The 20,883-nt window shown below is 42.6% G+C and overlaps 1 protein-coding gene across 1 annotated transcript in view; it reads left to right on the top strand.

Annotated features, from left to right (window-relative positions):
- The window catches only part of LOC124776701, a 118,377-nt gene that overhangs the window by 37,967 nt on the left and 59,527 nt on the right, over positions 1 to 20,883 (top strand). The gene's annotated exons all lie outside the window — the stretch shown is intronic.

The following is a 20,883-nucleotide window of genomic DNA, read 5'->3' as shown; positions in this document are numbered from 1 at the left end:
AAATGAGACACTTAAAGTAGTAAAGGAGATTTGCTATCTGGGGAGCAAAATAACTGATGATGGGCGAAGTAGATAGGATATAAAATGTACTCTGGCAATGGCAAGGAAAGCGTTTCTGAAGAAGAGAAATTTGTTAACATCGAGTATAGATTTAAGTGTCAGGAAGTCGTTTCTGAAAGTATTTGTATGGAGTGTAGCCATGTGTGGAAGTGAAACATGGACGATAAACAGTTTGGACAAGAAGAGAATAGAAGCTTTCGAAATGTGGTGCTACAGAAGAATGCTGATGATTAGATGGGTAGATCACGTAACTAATGAGGAGGTATTGAATAGAATTGGGGAGAAGAGGAGTTTGTGGCACAACTTGACAAGAAGAAGGGATCGGTTGGTTGGACATGTTCTGAGGCATCAAGGGATCACAAATTTAGCATTGGAGTACAGCGTGGAGGGTAAAAATCGTAGAGGGAGACCAAGAGATGAATACACTAAGCAGATTCAAAAGGATGTAGGTTGCAGTAGGTACTGGGAGATGAAGAAGCTTGCACAGGATAGAGTAGCATGGAGAGCTGCATCAAACCAGTCTCAGGACTGAAGACTACAACAACAACAACAACAACAACAACAACAACAACCTGATCCCCGATCTATCGTAGGAATATAGAGTACAATATACATTAATATATTTCACGCGATGAAACGTTTTGCTTTTTAAAAAATTTTCTTGACCTCTGGTTGTTTTTCTATGAGTTTTTTGCTGAATTTTTAAAATCTGTGGAAACTGTTCCTGTCTGTGTTCGCAGAGACTTTCAGGCTATATTGAACATCCGTTGTCAGATTGGCCAGTGTAATATGACCCAGCACACGTACATCTACATGTCCCTTGTTAGTAGAGGTGACTCAGGCAGCATTTCACATTGATATACATGCCTACATTCTCGTAAGCTGTTTAATTTCTTTGTATTTTCTAACGGTTAGGATTCGTTTCGTTCAAGAGTATCTCCTTGTCATTCACTTACCTACTGTCTTGAAATTCCAGTACTTGACCTACGCTGCAAACGTTTCTTTCTTAAAAACGTGAGATTTGGCACTAGCTACAGCATTTTCCATATTTTTAACTATCCATAGATGATTTTCTCAAGCGCGCACATTGTCGTGACTTGGAAATCTAGACTCCGAGTCTGATGACCATTCAATTTAGAACTTAATAGTTTGATGGCAGATCAGTGGACCATTTTAGTACAACGAGCTTGCTTTTTTATCTGTTTCTTGTAATATGTGTGTTACGAAGAAAACTCTCACAAAAAAGCTATTTTGTTAAAAAAAATGGTTCAAATGGCTCTGAGCACTATGGGAGTTAACATCTATAGTCATCAGTCCCCTAGAACTTAGAACTACTTAAACCTAACTAACCTAAGGACAGCACACAACACCCAGTCATCACGAGGCAGAGAAAATAGCTATTTTGTACTAACAGCGAAGCATACTGACAAAACATTGAACTTCTTAATAGTTATGTAATAACCTTTACTTCGAGTTGTCTCTTTGCCACTCAATCAATATAGACTTTCTCAATGCCAATGTTGTCTTCCAAAATAATTATAGGTCGTAATAAAGATACATTACTTAGACGAATTCTTTAGTAGTAATATATTACATTCCCTTCTATTTGTATAGTAAGTGAAACTCCTATCGATTTGTTGCACTTGCTTGAAGGCTTGTGCCTTAACACTGATTGCAGAACGTCACTTAATGTCTCACCTTTGACAATCACTGCTGTTGGTCGCACTTCCGTTCCAAGGTGTTGAAGCATTTATTAGCTTCGTAAATCACATGCTTTCTTAGGTAAAATTTTGCGCCTGCGATGCGCAGGAAGAGCGGGGCTTTATTTCCACTGCACAGTTTCCGCGATAGTATGTGTGCCGGATACGGTTATTGTTCCCAGCCGCCTCCGCTTAACGTACCGGTAGCACGCGAAGGGAGATAGCAGTGTCGACGGAAGGACTTTTCGAAGGAACCATCTCTGCTTTCTGCATTTGAGGACAACCACCAGTTACCTACGTTTGGGTGCACGTAATCCTCCCATACACCAGCCGAGTGTGCTAACTGGAGAAGGAAGAGAATAAAACCTGATGGCATCCTGTAGCCATATCACAGATAAACCAAAGGTGATTGCCAGGCTTAATGCTATAATCTGTAAAATTCAATCCAAGAAACAGCAGAGAGGCTTAGAAGTTCAGACAGTGCAAGGAAGTGAATTCTGGTGGTCAGGAATGTTGTCACCTCATCTTCTTCCTCTATCTCGCCACTTTTCGTCCGGCGTGTTTCTTAAAATATCACAATTCCGAGGCTACCCTGGCCTCCTCCCTTCTCTCTTCCCTGTCCCCTCTAGCCGACTGAGCAAGTTAGTTCACCTTAGAAACACCTGTAACTGTGCGGTGTGGTATTCTCGTCCTTCTTCGAACTTTTTTCGCTTTACCCAGGGGTAGAGACCCAGAAAAATTATCGACACTTCCTGATATCTACTACTGAGAGAGGTGGCGCAGTGGCTAGCACACTGGACTCGCATTCGGGAGGATGACGGTTCAACCCCGCGTCCGGCCATCCTGATTTAGCAAGCTGCATCGTCGCGAAAAAACACAGTGACCCGTATATGTAGTAAGTTTCCTTTAATTTACGTCTATGGTCACAATCTTTTTTGTTTAACAGATTATCGGTTTCGGTCTTTAATGACCATCATCAGATCTGTTTCATTAAAAACAAAGTCATAATGTACTGCAGCCATAGTGGCATCGCATCCGCATTTAACATTTGACGATGCCATTATGGCTGCAGTACATTAGGACTTTGTTTCTAATGAAATAGATCTGATGATGGTCATTAAAGACCGAAACCGGTAATCTGTTAAACAAAAAAGATTGTGACCATAGACGTAAATTAAAGGAAACATCCTGATTTAGGTTTTCCGTGATTCCCCTAAATCGATCCAGGCAAATGCCGGGATGGTTCCTTTGAAAGGGCACGGCCAACTTCCTTCCCTAATCCGATGAGGCCGATGAACTCGCTGTTTGGTCTCCTCCCTCAAAAACAACCTACAGTCTAATATCGGCTACTTCCGTCTCGATATCAGTATTGTTACACTCGATACTTTTCAACTGATACTCTTACTCAGTTCCTTATAACAGGTATCGTAGGAACGCTAGTAGTTATGATTTATTTCGTTTTCATTATTTATCCAAAATTTTGGCCTCATGACCCAGTTCCAACACTTTCAACAATCTAGCTGCAAATGCTAGCATTTGAACGAACGCTATTGGTGTAAGTGCAAGAATTACTGATTCAGCTGACGGAATGGCACCTATCAAAAGTGAAGCTTGGCAGTATTTTGAAAAACTCGTTAATAATGGAGTGAGGTGCAAAATCCGTTTCAAAAGTGGGAAATCTTCAGGAAATACTTACCACATAGAAAGTCATTTAACTAACTAAGAATTATCCATTTAAGAATATGAGGTAGCGGTTGTTATATTTTACAGTAGAAAAGCTTGCGCTGAATCGTTTTATGTATTACATACAACTCAAAAATGCATTTCGGGAAATAATGCTTTCATCAGCAGGTTGTCAAATTCAACTCGTGGGGTGAAATCTGTAAAAAATCAATCAATAGTACTGCAAAACACACTGGACTTGGGTCCTCGTCTAACGATAGAATCGCCGACTTCCGCTGTAGTCGTGCCATTCAGATAGTACCACGAATCCCACCGTAACAGCAAGGTAAAGTTAGTTGCTAAACAAGATAATAAGAGTGAATAGAGCATTACATATGGGTTAGTTTAAATACATGAGGATACCAACGGAGGAATTGTGTAATTAAAAACTGTGGTTTTGAGATAGTCGATGTTCAAACATCTATTAAAAAAAAAAAAAAAAAAAAAGCTATCGTAGCAAATCAATCTCAGTAGCGCGACCTCCCATGATAAATTTGAGTATCCGTAAAAATTCACTTTAAATACTTCAATAATTCCGGGACTTATCAGCTGTGTTTCGATTCTGAGTTATGCCCTTCTGCCATAAACGGACACATTTTGTACCATTTAACAAAAAATAAATATATAAAAAACGATCACAGGCAGAAAAGTGTGCGTGTGTAAAGTTCCTAAAATATCAGTGTGTTGATAATACATCCAAATTAAACCTCAAAGCTGCGATCTCGGTTTCTTAATTTTTCACAAATTTTAATAATGTTGGAATCTCGAAACTCCCAAAATATCTAAATCATATGAATGAAATTTTGATTACAGGTAGCTCTCCAAACTTTTAATCAACGACAGTCATTGATATCTCAAAGTATCGATACCTTCAAAAAAATGGTTCAAATGGCTCTTAGCACTATGGGACTTAACATCTGAGGTCATAGGTCCCCTAAAACTTAGAACTACTTAAACCTAACTAACCTAAGGACATCACACACATCGATGCCCAAGGTAGGATTCGAACCTGCGACCGTAGCAGTCGGCCGGCTGGAGTGGCCGCGCGGTTCTAGGAGCTTCAGTCTGGAGCCGAGCGACCGCTACGGTCGCAGGTTCGAATCCTGCCTCGGGCATGGATGTGTGTGATGTCCTTAGGTTAGTTAGGTTTAATTAGTTCTAAGTTCTAGGCGACTAATGACCTCAGAAGTTAAGTCGCATAGTGCTCAGAGCCATTTGAGCCATTTTCGTAGCAGTCGCGCGGTTCTGGACTGGAGCGCGTAGAACCGCTCGGCCACCGTGGCCGGCCGATACTTTCCTTTCATCTTTTATAAGTTCGACACTTTTCGTAAGACACTACTCGTCTAAAGTAAAGACTCTTCGATACCGTGTAATAACCCAGAATATGAAAGGGAGGAAGAGGGAAGAAGCTTATTTCTCCGACACCTAACACGACTGTTCCTTCGTCTCTGTACGTAGCTTGTAAGTGAACTTGGGGGAAAATAAATATTTGTGCAAAACTTAAGGATGAAATAGATAAAGTAATATAACGCATTAACAACTTGGCGCGAATGAGTGGAAGTGTGGGCACACGTTGTCGGAAGTCTCCCTATAGTGCACAGAAAGGCGGACATCACATGGCGTGAGATCAGCATGACTAGAGAGCCGATGCGGATGGCAACGCGAGGCAGTTGAAAGAAAGAGAAAACACAGTATTTGTCAATCAGCGAGCAGTTCCGGTGCACTCATACGGTATTCATCATTACAATATGGCTCGCAGACATCTTCATTTTCAGGGATTTTCTCTGCCTCGAGATGACTGGGTGTTGTGTGATGTCCTTAGGTTAGTTAGATTTAATTAGTTCTAAGTTCTAGGGGACTGATGACCATAGATGTTAAGTCCCATAGTGCTCAGAGCCATTTGAACCATCTGCAGTTAATGGGGGGGGGGGGGGGGGGAGGGGGGGAGAATCATTGGGAAAACGGAAGATAGTCACGAGGGTTTCCCAGCTGTTTGGTATTGTTCGCAGAATTCTTTCATGTGCATGGAGAGCGTTCCGTACCATAAGCACTGCTGCCCGAAGGCCAAGAGATGGCCAATCAGGATCAACTACGGCAGCAAATGATACCTACTGGAACAGGCAAGTAGGGACCCATCTCAAACAGTGTGTGCAGTTCCAATCAGGTTTAACAGGAATCCGAATCGAGGAGTATCACGCTGCACAATTGCACTGTAACTAAATGGGTTTCGTCGCTTTGCCCGATTACCAGTACTTGCAACCTACATCCTGAATTATTTGCTGGATTTAATCGAGTCTCTGTCCCTCTACAGTTTTTGCCCTCTACAGCTCCCTCTAGTACCCTGAAAGTCATTCCATAATGTCTCAACAGATGTTCTATCACCCTGTCCCTTCTCCATGTCAGTGTTTACCACATATTCCTTTCCTCTCCGATTCTGTGCAGAACCTTCTTATTCCTTACCTTATCAGTCCACATAATTTTCAAAATTCGTCTGCAGCACAACATCTCAAATGATAATATTCACTTCTGTTCCGGTTTTCTCACAGTCCATGTTTCACTACCATGCAGTGCTGTACTCCAAACGTACAGTCGTGGACAAAACGAGCGAGACCCCTCCCCTTTTCGTTATGCTGATCCGCACAGCTTTAAAGTCTACTACACAGCATAACAGGCAAGGCGGTGAAGTGCTACCAGCATGCTATGCACAGGCGTGAAATTGACAAACCATCCGAACTTTGTCAGACTGTTTTAAATCATGTGTATGACTATATTAATGCTGATTAGTGTGTTAAACACAACAAGTAAATATAAGATGTAAATGAAAGAAGAAACGCTAATTAGTATGAACTGCACCAATAAAAATGAATTTCAGCTTGTCGAGATAACATAACTGTTATAGTAAGACAAAGTACCCCAGATCGTTACGAATTAACAAAACATTATGCGCATTCGGCTGGGAAACGATCTGTGTCAACGTTCAGACCAGTCATACTGGATTACCGTTGCTGACCTACCATGAAAGTGCGCAAATTTAGCAATGCGTGAAGATTCATAACGAAATTCAGTTAAAAATCATTCACTGCCACACATGAGTCAAATCAATTATTGGCAGAAGCGGAAAAAGTAATCAGTAACAAGCATAAATTCTACAAGATCTTCATATTTACATCCACAGGGCGCCGGTACAGAATAAAGGTAGCAATAAAACGTTTTGGGGGAGCGAGAATTTCTTAAAATTGCTTTACTGATAGTCTATCTGCCTCCATCGAGATTAGAACCGAAAACAAACCAGACCTCCCTTGCAGTAGCAAACATCTTTCACTACGCTAGCAGACAACCCAAACAAACAGCCCTCTATTATTACCCCAGACTTGAATAAGCCGGCAATTTCGCAATGAAAATGGCAAAAAGATCTGCAGTTTCTGTTGCATAGTGCTTTCTGGAAGAATTTTCTACCTTTATGTCACCGCTTATGTGACAATCAGTCGGGATGTTTATCGAAATAACAAAATACTGTTATTAAGCGAGTAAATTTAGTAGAATAATTCTGCACCACCCCAGGAAATAAACAGTTACATAGCTGCCAAACGTATTCTACAATGTTTCGAATTCTCCATTAGACTCGCCACAGCCCGAAAACGTTCATAAGCCGAAGTGTTTCTTAAGCTACCTAGCAATGGGAATGCTTGCACTTCTAAACCGCGGTGGCATTAATACTGGGATCTGAATTACCACGTGTATAGGCAAATGGATTTTATTTGCATTCCTGTAAACGTGATTTGGATTGAAAGCATATCTACGAGTAATATGCTGATGTATCGACTGCAACTAGAACATTTCCAATAAAGAGTAGTGGGAATTATTTATGTGGCCCTCATCTTCAGTAACTGTCGTAGCCATTTTCGTTGTTAGGATTTCGTCACGTAAATCGGTAAACATGGTACCCTACTAGTTTCACTTTCTTCACCGTCTAACTGTCTACCCAGCCCTTAAAACCCGTTTTGCCAATTCGTAACGATCTGGGGGTACTTTGTCTTACTAAAACAGTTATCTAGATAATGTGAAATTCATTTTTATTAGTACAGTTCATACTAATTAGTGTTTCTTCTTTCATTTATATCTTATATTTACTTGTTGTGTTTAACACACTAATCAGCATTAATAGAGTCACACACATGATTGAAAACAGTCTGACAAAGTTCGGATAGTTTGTCAATTTCACGCCTGTTCATATTATGTTGGTAGCACTTCGTTGCCTTGCCTGTTACGCTGTGTAGCAGACTTTAAAGATTTGCGGATCAGCATAACGAAAAGGCGAGGGGTCTCGCTCGTTTTGTCCACGACTGTACATCCTCAGAAATTTCTTCATCAGATTAAGGCCTATGTTTGATACCAGTACACTTCTATTGGCCAGGCATGCCTTTCTGCCAGTGCTGGACTGCTTTTGATGTCCTCCTTGCTCCGTCCATCATTGGATTTTGCTGCTTAGGTAGTACAGTGCCTAAACTTCGTCTACTTCGTGACCGTCAATCCTGGTGTTATGTTTCTCGCTGTTCCCATTTCTACTAGTTTTCATTTTTTCTTCGATTTACTCCAAATCCATATTCTGTACTCATTAGGCTATTCATTCCATTCAGGGGCTCAAGTAATTCTTCGCTTTCACTCAGGGTAGCAATGCTGTCAGAGATCCGTATCATTGATATCATTCCACCTTAAATATTATCCCACTCCTGAATCTTTCTTTTATTTTCACCATCGCTTCTTCGAAACGTAGGTTGAGTGGTAGAGGAGAAAGACTACATCCCTTTCTTACACACTTTTTAATCCGAGCACTTCGTTCTTGGTCGTCCACTCTTATTATTCCCTCCTGGCTCTTGTACATATTGTATATTAGCCGTCTCTCCCTATAGCTTACCCCTATTTTCCTCAGAATTTCCACCATGTTGCACCATTTTACAGCGCTGAACGCTTTTTCCAGGTCGACAAATCCTATGAATGTGTCTTAATTTTTCTTTAGACTTGCTTCCATTATCAACCGCAGCGTCGGAATTGCCTCTCTGGTGCCTTTATCTTTGCTAAAGTCAAACAAATCGTCATCTAACACATCCTGAATTTTCTTTTCCATTCTTGTGTATAATTGTCAGCAGCTTGGATGCCAGAGCTTTTTTAGCTGATTGTGAGGTAATTCTCGCGTTTGTCAGCTCTTGCAGTCTTCAGAATTGTGTGGATGATATTTTTTCCGAAAGTCAGATGATATGTCGCCAGAATCATACATTCTACACACTAACGTGAATAGTAGTTTTATTGCCATTTCCCTCAATGGATAAGAACACTGAAAAAAATCTGTCAACTTGCCACGCCGGCCGGAGTGGCCGAGCGGTTCCAGGCGCTACAGTCTGGAACCGCTCGACAACTACGGTCGCAGGTTCGAATCCTGCTTCGGGCATGGATGTGGTTGATGTCCTTAGGTTGGTTAGGTTTAAGTAGTTCTAAGTTCTAGGGGACCTCAGTTGTTGAGTCTCATAGTGCTCACAGCCATTTGAACCATTTTTGAACTTGCCACACTCACCAGCCGACGCTATTGTGACGCTGTTGTCCTTTCCAATATGCGTCTTTTCATGATCGCATTCGGCAGTGACTTGATTTTTATGGATGAGAATGCGATATCGAATCGAACGGCACAGGTGGGGGATGTCTTGGAATGACAAGCTATTGGGCAAATTGACTGGCCAGCCCATTGCCCAGACTTGAATCACATAGAGTAAATTTTGGGATGCGCTGTGCGGACCTATTGCAGCACGTCCACATGCAGCAGCGATCATCCAGGAGCTGTCAACCCGATGGTGGAAGAATGGGCTGCCCGAACACAAAAACATCTTACCAACCTTGTAGCACGTTGCAGAGCACGAATTGCTGTCCGTCGTGAGCACACATCCTATTAGGAACAATGTGTCGCCTTCTGTAATGTCCAGGGTACCATAATAAATCACCGTGATTCAGTGTCTTTGCGTAAAGGTGTCATCTCTGTTCGCCTCATTGAATATTCCGTTCAGTTACCTTCTGTACTGTACTATACTCTACTTGACTATACTATAGTGTAACAGTTCTATGTATGATCTATGAAGGGGACGCCACGACGTTTGGAACGCGGATTTACTGCAGACTTCGTACACTCGTAGTCCTCCATGATGGCAACAAAATCTGTAAGCAGTAGCGCGTACTTCTCAAGCGTTGCTGAGAAAATCGCAAGATAATTTCGGTCGTCAAATATATACCTGTGCGTGGCCTTTTCTACTAGGAAGCGGCGGCAGCCGACTGGTGTAGTAAAAAACTGAGTGGAAGGCTCAACAAACGAATTTGAACCGATGTCAAGTGATGTCCGCAACGACCAAACACAACGATCAACAACGGACCCTTTAAAAAAGAAAAAAAAAAGTGGTTAGCGTTCAAGTCCCGTAGTCGCTGGATTGCTGGATCGAGTCCCGTTCGTCAGTTTTTTTTAATTTCTAACACACTCATTTTCTTTACCATTTATATCGCAGTTGATATAATAGGAAAAATACGTGTAATGGGATGATCTTCTACTAAATTCATTTGGCGGTCTACAAATTTTTATCATCATCATCATTTAAGACTGATGATGCCTTTCAGCGTTCAGTCTGAAGCATAGCCCCCTTATAAAATTCCTCCACGATCCCCTATTCAGTGCTAACATTGGTGCCTCTTCTGATGTTAAACCTATTACTTCAAAATCATTCTTAACCGAATCCAGGTACCTTCTCCTTGGTCTGCCCCGACTTCTCCTACCCTCTACTGCTGACCCATGAGTCTCTTGGGTAACCTTGCTTCTCCCATGCGTGTAACATGACCCCACCATCTAACCCTGTTCGCCCTAACTTCTACATCCCAGTTTTTCTTTGACTTCCTCATTGTGGACATCCTCCTGCCATTGTTCCCATCTACTAGCACCTGTAATCATCCTAGATACTTTCATACCCGTAACCTCAACCGTGTTGATAAGGTAACCTAAATCCACCCAGCTTTCGCTCCCATACAACAAAGTTGGTCGAAAGATTGAACGGTGCACAGATAACTTAGTCTTGGTACTGACTTCCTTCTTGCAGAAGAGAGTAGATCGTAGCTGAGCGCTCACTGCATTAGCTTTGCTACACCTCGCTTCCAGTTCTTTCACTATGTTGCCATCCTATGAGAATATGCATCCTAAGTACTTGAAACCGTCCACCTGTTCTAACTTTGTTCCTCCTATTTGGCACTCAATCCATTTATATCTCTTTCCCATTGACATTACTTTTGTTTTGGAGATGCTAATTTTCCTACCATAGTCCCTACATTTCTGATCTAGCTCTGAAATATTACTTTGCAAACTTTCAATCGAATCTGCCATCACAACTAAGTCATCTGCATATGCAAGACTGCTTATTTTGTGTTCACATATCTTAATCTCACCCAGCCAGTCTATTGTTTTCAACACATGATCCATAAATAATATGAGCAACAGTGGAGACAGGTTGCAGCCTTGACTTACCCCTGAAACTACTCTGAACCATGAACTCAATTTACCGTCAACTCTAACTGCTGGCTGACTATCCATGAAAAGACTTAATTGCTTGCAAAAGTTTGCCTCTTATTCCGTAATCTAGTAGGACAGACAATAACTTCCTCCTAGGAACCCGGTCATATGCCTTTTCTAGATCCATAAAGCATAGATACAATTCCCTGTTCCACTCATAACACTTCTCCATTATTTGCCGTAAGCTAATGATCTGGTCCTAACAACCTCTAAGAGGCCTAAACCCACACTGATTTTCATCCAATTGGTCCTCAACTAATACTCGTACTTTCCTTTCAACAATACCTGAGAAGATTTTACCCACTGCGCTGATTAAAGAGATACCTCTGTAGTTGTTACAATCTTTCCTGTTTCCATGTTTAAAGATTGGTGTGATTACTGCTTTTGTCCAGTCTGATGGAACCTGTCCCGACTCCCAGGCCATTTCAGTTATCCTGTGCAGCCATTTAAGACCTGACATTCCACTGTATTTGATGAGTTCCGACTTAATTTCATCCACCTCAGCTGCTTTATTGCACTGCAGTCTATTGACAATTTTCTCCACTTCCTCAAATGTGATCCTATTTCCATCATCATTCCTATCCCATTCTACCTCGAAATCTGAAACATTACTGATCATATTTTCACCTACATTGAGCAACGCTTCAAAATATTCCCTCCATCTGTCCAAGGCATCCACAGGATTCACCAGCAGTTTTCCTGACCTGTCCAAAATACTTGTCATTTCCTTCTTACCTCCCTTTCGAAGACTGCTAATTACACTCCAGAATGGTTTTCCAGCAGCTTGACCCAATGTCTCCAACCTGTTTCCAAAGTCTTCCCAAGATTTCTTCTTGGATGCTGCAATTATCTGTTTGGCTTTGTTTCTTTCTTCAACATAACTTTCTCTGTCTACCTGAGTTCTAGTATGCAGGCATTTTTGATACGCCTTCTTTTTCCTTTTACAGGCTGCCTTGACTGTGTCATACCACCGAACTGTTTGCTTCATCCTACTTTTACACACTACTGTTCCAAGACATTCTTTAGCCACTTCTAGTACTGTGTCCCTGTACCTTGTCCATTCCTTTTCCAATGACTGTAATTGACTACATTTTACTAACTGGTACCTTTCTGAGATCGCTGTTATGTACTTGTGCCTGATTTCCTTCTCCTGAAGTTTCTCCACTCTTATCCTCCTACATATGGACCTGACCTCCTGCACTTTCGGCCTCACAATCCCAATTTCACTGCAGATTAAATAATGATCAGTGTCATCAAAGAATCCCCTGAATACACGTGTGTCCCTCACAGCCTTCCTGAATTCCTGATCTGTTATTACATAGTCAATGACAGATCTGGTTCCCCTGCCTTCCCAAGTATACCGGTGAATGTTCTTATGTTTAAAAAAGGAGTTTGTGATTACTAAGCCCATACTGGCACAGAAATCCAAGAGTTGTTTCCCGTTGCTGTTGGCCTCCATATCCTCTCCAAATTTACCCATAACCTTTTCATACCCTTCTGTTCGATTTCCAATCCTGGCGTTAAAATCACCCATGAGCAGAACACTGGCCTCGTCCTTTACTCTAACAACTACATCACTGAGTGCCTCATAAAAACTATCCATCTTATCTTGATCTGTCCCTTCACAATGCGAATATACTGACACAATCCTAATTTTCTTGCTAGACACTTTCAAATCTATCCACATCAGTCGTTCGTTTACATACCTCATTGCAACTACGCTGGGTTCCATTTCTTTCCTGATGTAAAGCCCTACACCCCATTGTGCTATTCCTGCTTTGACTGCTGATAGGTAGACCTTGTATTCTCCCACTTCCTCTTCTTTCTCACCCCTTACCCGAATGTCACTAACAGCTAAAACGTCCAGCCCCATCTTACTTGCAGCCTCTGCCAGCTCTACCTTCTTCCCAGAGTAGCCCCCATTGATATTAATAGCTCCCCATCTCATTACCATTTGTTTGCCAAGTCGTATCTTAGGAGTCCCTGGTTTGTCAGTTAGAGGTGGGACTCCGTCACCTCCAAAGCTCCGAGGCATTATGCTCTGATTGTTGCCAGCATCATATTTAAAGTATCAGGGAAGCAGGTTGTTAGCCTTACTTGCCCCGAGTCCCATTGGGTTTTACCCCTAACGGTTGAGGGACTAACCGGTGGATTTGGTAGTCTTTGCCGTATGAGCACAAAGGTGACCACGACTCAGAATATGTCCGAGATGCCCAGCCTTATTCCAAAGTAACTGGTATCCCGACTGTCGGGACCACTTACTTGGCCACTCATACGTTGCCCGTGGTTCATGAACTAGGACATGACTACAGGAACCCACACCATGAACCACAGGTATGTATTTGACGACCGAAATTATCTTGCAATTTTCTCAGCAACGCTTGAAAAGTACGCGCTACTGCTTACACGTTTTTTTGTCCTCATGGAGTACTACGAGTGTACGAAGTTTGAAGTAAATCCGCGTTCCAAACGTCGTGGCCTCCCGTTGTAAGTTCATCGAGCTTTGTTACTTGACAGTTGACACATCAATGCGAAAGCTACTTTCGTCCTTAAAACTTTGCACAGCATAGTATTAGAGCGTGTTGCGCTGCCGGAACGGCATCTAGCAACAGCCCACACGGCGCGGTGCAGCTCTGAGCCCATTAGCCGCAGTGGAGTGGACAGCGGGCGGTCGCGGCGGCCTTGAACGAGCGTCCCGGCTCTGTCGCCGGAAATGCAATTGCAGGTTGCGCAAGTGCGCGCGCCGCGGCCTTGGCTCTGCAACTGCGCAGCTAGCGCAGCCGCGCGGAGCGCATTCATAACAGGGGACAGGAGCTCCCCGTCGCACGTGGCTCACGCTGAGCCTGCCGCATTATCGCCCGGCCCCGTTGCGCCACAGCCGCTGCTGAGAGTCCCGGTGCACGTGCCGCGCGTCGAAGGCCTGCCATTCAGATAACGCGACGGGCGGCTGCTTCCGTGCTGCAAGCAGGAAGTGCAATCGCTATGACTGCACGGTCGCAGTGCAGCGAAGTCGCATAAAGGAGTCACGTGCACATGTTACACAATATCCTCATCCGAATACTGTCAGACAGAGTCAAGATAAAAGTAGCGAAATTACAGAACGCAGTCTTTCCTGGCGTATAACCCTGATAAAAGTCCCTCGGTTTTCCCGCCTGGTGGCCGTGTTGACTTACCCCGCAAAATTGTAACGGGTATTTTACTTATCATCGTCATCTGGCGATATTTTCTTCTTCGTCAGAAGACAATGGTTATGATATCCGTCGGAGCCTGATGGTATCACTACACTCATGCCCAACTGGAAACCCAAGCTTTCATCAGGAAAGCTGTAGTTCGGTGTCGTATTCACGTCGGAGGGGTGGCTTTGCGCCTGTGACTAGAGAGCAGGTAAATTCCGTAACAGTAGAGACATTCTACATCTACATACCTACATTGGGGAGCCTGTTGAGTTAGTAGTTACGTATCAAGTTTTTCATTGGTACACGCGTGTACGGTGACAGCCAAAATCCAAATGGGCGTCTTTCACGTGGAACTTCAATTGGAAATGAACATCTTCAGGAGTACAAAATTTTGAAAAACACAGCCCTCAGTCGCGAGCACATTTAATTTGTAACCTAGGTTTCGGTGTTACAAGGGACACCTTCTTCGGACAAAATTAAAACTAAATTTTATAGCATAACGTACCAAAAAATACGAAAGCTGCGGACATACCTGGCAATGTCAGATAGTCAGAATTAAAATAAAATGCACCAGAGGTGCATGCCCCTTGGGACTGCCATGTGTCCTCTGCTACAGTCAACACAAAACTGAAACACCATGTGGCTTGTGCGCCACGGCAACGTCAAGACAATACCGCCATCTGGTGGCTAATTGGTAAAACAAGGTATTTTGTAAACACCTCACGTAACTGCAGAGAGGGGAAATAAACAAACACCTGAAAGATGTACATGAAGTAATTACAATTGCGGGATACTGAATGATATAAAATACGACAAATGAATGACTGGCTGTAGTACAAAAATTCCAGAATAAATGCGTAAAGAAGACATATACGAAATAATCCATTAAATGACATTACTGCTTGCTATAATAGATACGTTATAAAAACCAATTTTTTTTTTTAATTTACGTATATGAGCCGTAAAAAGTAGAAAGAAAAGGTATCGCTGAATCTGCAAGAAGTAGTTGGTACATCAAAGTGTTAGATCTCGTCAAGCAGCGGCTTTATACCATTGAAATAACTTCTTCCGCGCAACTGCACCTGCTCGTTGAGAAAAAGTCCATCATTAGAATGTAAATGCTTGAAAATTTCAAGCTCCTCCAAAATATCAAGTTTACGCCCTTTTTTTTCAATATACAAAATTTCCCACTTCTCACCCCTTTAGGAGAGTGCCCTGTGATTAATAGGTGATCTGCAAAATAAGAATTAAAGGCACACGAACCTTTTTTCCTCAGTAAATGTTCTTTACAGCGAATTTAAAAGGCACGACCAGTGTGACCAATATAATAGGCACCGCAAGAGTCACATGAAATCTTGTAGACACCAGAATTCTGCAGAGGGCTAGTAGTTGACTTTAAATTATGGATGACATTTCTTCTCAAGTTGTTATTTGTAGAAAAGGCAATATTACATTTGTATTTAATCTGAAGCAACCTCTGAGTCTGGTATGACACTGGACCTAAAAATGGAATTGAGAAGAATTTTTTTCTCCGATTCTTCTGGAACGCTGATGAAAGAACCAAGTGTAGTACCCTTCTTGCCAGTCTTCTTTCTGAGAATATCATCTACCAACCGAGCTTCATAGCCTAGGTTAAAATTCTTCTCAATTCCATTTTGTATTATACAACAGTCGCTGATTGACAGTCATGAGCCGGCCGGAGTGTCCGTGCGGTTCTAGGCGCTACAGTCTGGAACCGAGCGACCGCTACACTAGTGCTCAGAGCCATTTGAAACATTTTTTGACAGCCATGTTAAAAACCTTATGACTTAAGGAGAGTCTAAACCGCACCTTTAAAGCTACATTCCTCTTCAGTGCAACAAAGAACTAATTTAGAATCCATATCCTGAAAACTCAGCTAACACCTGTAACTACGGGACACCGTTGTGACCATGAAGAAGTCGCTGTCTTTTGGAAGCCCCATGAAAATGTGCACGGACAATTATTTGCGAATTAACCATGAGCGACTCCTATGTTTTACAATGAGTACGACGATTGTTACATTACACAACCATCTATAATCTCCCGATTGTGCTATGAGTATCTAAGGAGGGAAAAGTCGAGGTCTCTCTCAAGAATGGATCAGATGCTGGAGACAGAGACCAAGCTTCGAAAAATCAATTGTACCTACTTTCATAAATTCTCAGTTATTTGTTTAAATCCTTCACTGCAGATACAAGTACACGAGGTTGCATCAACTACACAAAAATAGTGCATAACACATTTGGGGACATTAGACACCACCTAGTACCTGAGTGATAGGAAGCTGATGTAAGAGACTCTCACCTAACTTTAGACGATAGAAGGCTAACTTGGATAGTAAAAGCGAGTAATTGAGAATCTAACTGTGAGTGAATTAACTGAACAATGTGCATGCGATACAAATAATTTCAAAGTGAGAATCAAGAACGAGGATGTCAAAGTTTCAACTAAAATGTTTCATTTGGTAAGTATCGAGGGAGGAAGGAAGGACACTCATATTAAGAGTGTGACATTATGGTCAAAGGCAAGTCCCCGCTGTAGGAAACAAAGGCAAATAAGGTTCAGAGAGGTACTAAATATGAGGGAAACAGAGGGTCGTGACTGCGGTTGCCAAAGCCACTCCAGGTAACATTGTTTGGTAACAGTGTTTGTACTTGCTCATGGGGGTGCAGCAGTTTCTGTATTCTTCATTTATTCTCTATGATGATCGCGTAGAGATAAATGTCCTAGCGAACGTACTAAAGTTTAACGTACCGTATCTACGTGATGCAAATGAGAAATCCCAAGTTCATCAGTATCATACATGTGGATTTCCATTCGGAGAATTCATCATATCCACTTAAACATCACTCTCTACTCCTCTTTGTTTCTCTGGTTTCAAAGTGTTGGTATTGCGATTTTAAACGTGAGCGGACAGCTATCACTTACATACAGGGTGGCCAGGAGGCATGGTCGATGTTGAGGGATATGACAGACACGATCAAATGGCTCTGAGCACTATGGGACTTAACTTCTGAGGTCATCAGTCCCCTAGAACTTAGAACTACTTAAACCTAACTAACCTAAGGACATCACACACATCCATGTCCGAGACAGGATTCGAACCTGCGACCGTAGCGGTCGCGCGGTTCCAGATTATAGCGCCAGAAACGATCATCTGAAGCAAAACAACTTCATATGGATGTATGGTGGACGAATGGTCGCGAGATAAATAACAATTTGCTTTAAATCTATTTTCTGTATTATTAAAAACTTTGCCAGGTTTACACGCTTACAACAGTTTAGTAATCATTACAAAATGCTTCTTACATGATATCAAATAAAAATACGTTTTTCACACAGTCACCTCTAAACATGATCCTACACGATCATTACAGATGTCGCACAGTTCACATTAAATGCTCGACTATCCCACTGTCAACTTCAGTGCGTTAGTATACTATTGGAAATGAAGTCGCATGCTTCTTGACAGAGCGTAGGGGAACGATGCCGGAGACCCGCACCGCCGTACCAGGCAAGATCCTAATGGAGGTGGTTTGCCGTTGCCTTCCTCCGACTATAATGCGGATGAATGATGATGATGAGGAAGACGACCCAACAACACCGGGTCATCTCGGGGCAACTGAAAATCCCTCACCCCGCCGGGAAACGAAACCGGGACCCCACGCTCGGGAAGCGAGAACGCTACCACGAGACCACGAGCTGGGGACTAGTATACTACACTACCTAGTATACTTTTATTGTTGTTGTGGTCTTCAGTCCAGAGACTGCTTTGATGCAGCTCTCCATGCTACTCTATCCTGTGCAAGCTTCTTCATCTCCCAATATCTACTGCAGCCTACATCCTTCTGAATCTGCTTAGTATTTTCATCTCTTGGTCTCCCTCTACCATTTTTGCCCTCCACGCTGCCCTCCAGTACTAAATTGGTGATCCCTTGATGCCTCAGAACATGTCCTACCAACCGATTCCTTCTTCTGGTCAAGTTGTGCCACAAACTCCTCTTCTCCCCAATTCTATTCAATATCTCCTCATTAGTTATGTGATCTACCCATCTAATCTTCAGCATTCTACTTTCAGAAACGACTTCCTGACACTTAAATCTATACTCGATGTAAACAAATTTCACTTCTGCAGAAACGCTTTCCTTGCCATTACTATTAGGAGAACAGTTTGTATTGCTTGCTGAGCGCCTCTACTCGTTCCATAATGAGGGCAACAGCGTCCATGATGCAAGCTGTTCATCTCGCCTATTCTACTTTCGTTTCTACACCTCAGACTTCATCCAACGCCATAAACACCTGGTGGTCTTGGTGGCTTTTCAATTGTAGGAGTTGGGGCAAATAAAAGTGACGCCGAAACCAGAGTTCCATCGAACAACGAAACACAGCACAGAAAAGGAAACACAGTACTAACGTGACTACAGCAGATGTTGAAAGTAACCACCAATCATCTCTTGGCACTTCTGGGCCCTCGTCAGCAAGCTGCTGACGGCTAGTCAAAGCTGGTCTGTTGGAACTGCAGCAGTCTCATCCTAAATGTTCTGCTGCAATTCTTGAAGACTATGCTAGGTTGTTGTGATACACCTTAGACTTGAGGGCTCCCCACACGACGTCGTCGCACACTGCCACATCTAGTGACCTGGGTGGCCAGTTGGGGCAGCGACCAGATTGACCTGTGCTAACAACTGTGTGAGGCTGAAGATTATGTAAATGTGCTCCACGATTCTGTCGGCTGCATGGGCAGCTGCTCCATCCTGTTGGAAGTAACAGGCTGTGGTTATGAGCATACCTTCACGTCCAATCGTATCGACTCATCGTACTACCACGACCAGTCCAGCGATTTGGGTAAATGCGGTTGAAGTGATCCCTTATGATCCCTTACACGTCTGGTAAAATAAAACAGAGGAGCTCTGTAATTTTGGAAGTAGAAGCACACTGCACCAAAGGAACGTGCTCGAGATGTTTAACAAAACAGTTTTCCAAAATGTTCCAACAATTCTGTCCAGACATTCTTCTAAAATGACTAAACGTGTCAAAATGTTACCTATCATGACGCATAACACTGATCGTAAAACGCACTTAGAAATCTGTTTCCACTATAGCATGTGAATTTTCCTACTACCATCGATGATTATCACGTGTATTGTCGATTCCATTCCGTGTAAACGTGACTTCTTTAGCGAATAGTATTAATGGGAAAAATGGCGACTTTCATTTAACCAGTGACAAAATTCAAGTCGTTTAGCGTTGTCGACAGCGTGAAGATTGTAGACGCGCTGCATCTGAAATAAGTAAAAGTTTTCCGCACGTAATGCGCGCCGTCCACTAATCCGTCTGATATGTGCAGAGAGTCGCCGTGTGCTGGTAGGAGGACTACGCTGTACCATTTCAATAACTTGTTGCCGTTGCAGCACAGATTGTTCAACTAGTCGTTCAGAAGAAAAATGAGAACTTGGAAGAATGTGCAGCGTGCTGAAAACTCTGCTAAACATTCTGCGATGAGAAACTCGGCCTGTCTGAAACTGCCTCCGGTATTATTACACAGCAGCAGGGGCAACACCATCACAGAAGCTGTAAACATACACCGTACCTTCATATTCGTAATTAGTGGCATTTTAGCTAGCGTGAGTACACACATAGTTAACCGATGCTTCTTTCTGATAGACTCTGAGCCCCTCATACTACTTCACTCACAACACATCGTGGACTACTGTGCTTTCGATGAGTTAGTTTAGTGGCAGAAATACATCCCTAGCGAAGATGTTGAAATCAATAAGGCCAATAAGATGTTCAAATCAATAAGGTCGACTGGGCTAGAATAAAACATCATTTTTTTTATTTTTTTTATTTATCGGATTTCGGTATGTGCTTACACAGCCATCTCAACAGTGGAATATCAGGTACGACGATACAAGCGTAAGGACAACACAACACCCAGTCCCCAAGCGGAGAAAATCTCCGACCCGGCCGGGAATCGAACCATGGCTTCTTCGGTTAGCAATCTGTCACGGTGACTACGTAGCTTCCGGGACGAATGCCAAAGCGTTTGGATGAGTAAGACACTACTAGCCCCCCCCCCCAAAAAAAAAAAGGAGATTAAATGTGTTTTATCACGGAAACCATTCGGAATAGGACATATGTCAATATCAAGATTTTGATTCAAATTAGCGTTCCTGTTATATCCATGAATATTGAACATTTCTCCTAAGACACCCTGTATAGTGGTGCACTATGGATCTCCTGATAAATTTAAGCAATCGTACGGAGACAGACCATACTGAGATCCAAAGTAACAGACGTGCATCTATACAACAATGCAGGTCTGTCTCGGGTTCTTCGACCGACGTTCATCTAGTGATTTTGCTGACGTTTCGCCAGCACGAGTGGCTGTCATTGTCAAAGCTACACCCTCCGTTGCCGGTGGTAAACCTCCGGCAACGGAGGATGAAACTTTGACAATGACAGTCACTCGTGCTGGCGAAATGTCAGTAAAATCATCAGATGAACGTTGGCCGAAGAACCCGAGACAGAAGTCAATAGGCAGTTTGTTCTTTTAGACAGTTAGGGATCCGTATGTCTTATCAATTATAAGTGGTTCTCTGCAAATGGACTC

The sequence above is a fragment of the Schistocerca piceifrons genome, chromosome 1, assembly GCF_021461385.2.
Source record: "Schistocerca piceifrons isolate TAMUIC-IGC-003096 chromosome 1, iqSchPice1.1, whole genome shotgun sequence".
NCBI classification, from domain to species: domain Eukaryota; kingdom Metazoa; phylum Arthropoda; class Insecta; order Orthoptera; family Acrididae; genus Schistocerca; species Schistocerca piceifrons.
The sequence above is the reverse complement of the archived record's forward strand: the minus strand, read 5'-3'. Positions and strand labels throughout refer to the sequence as shown.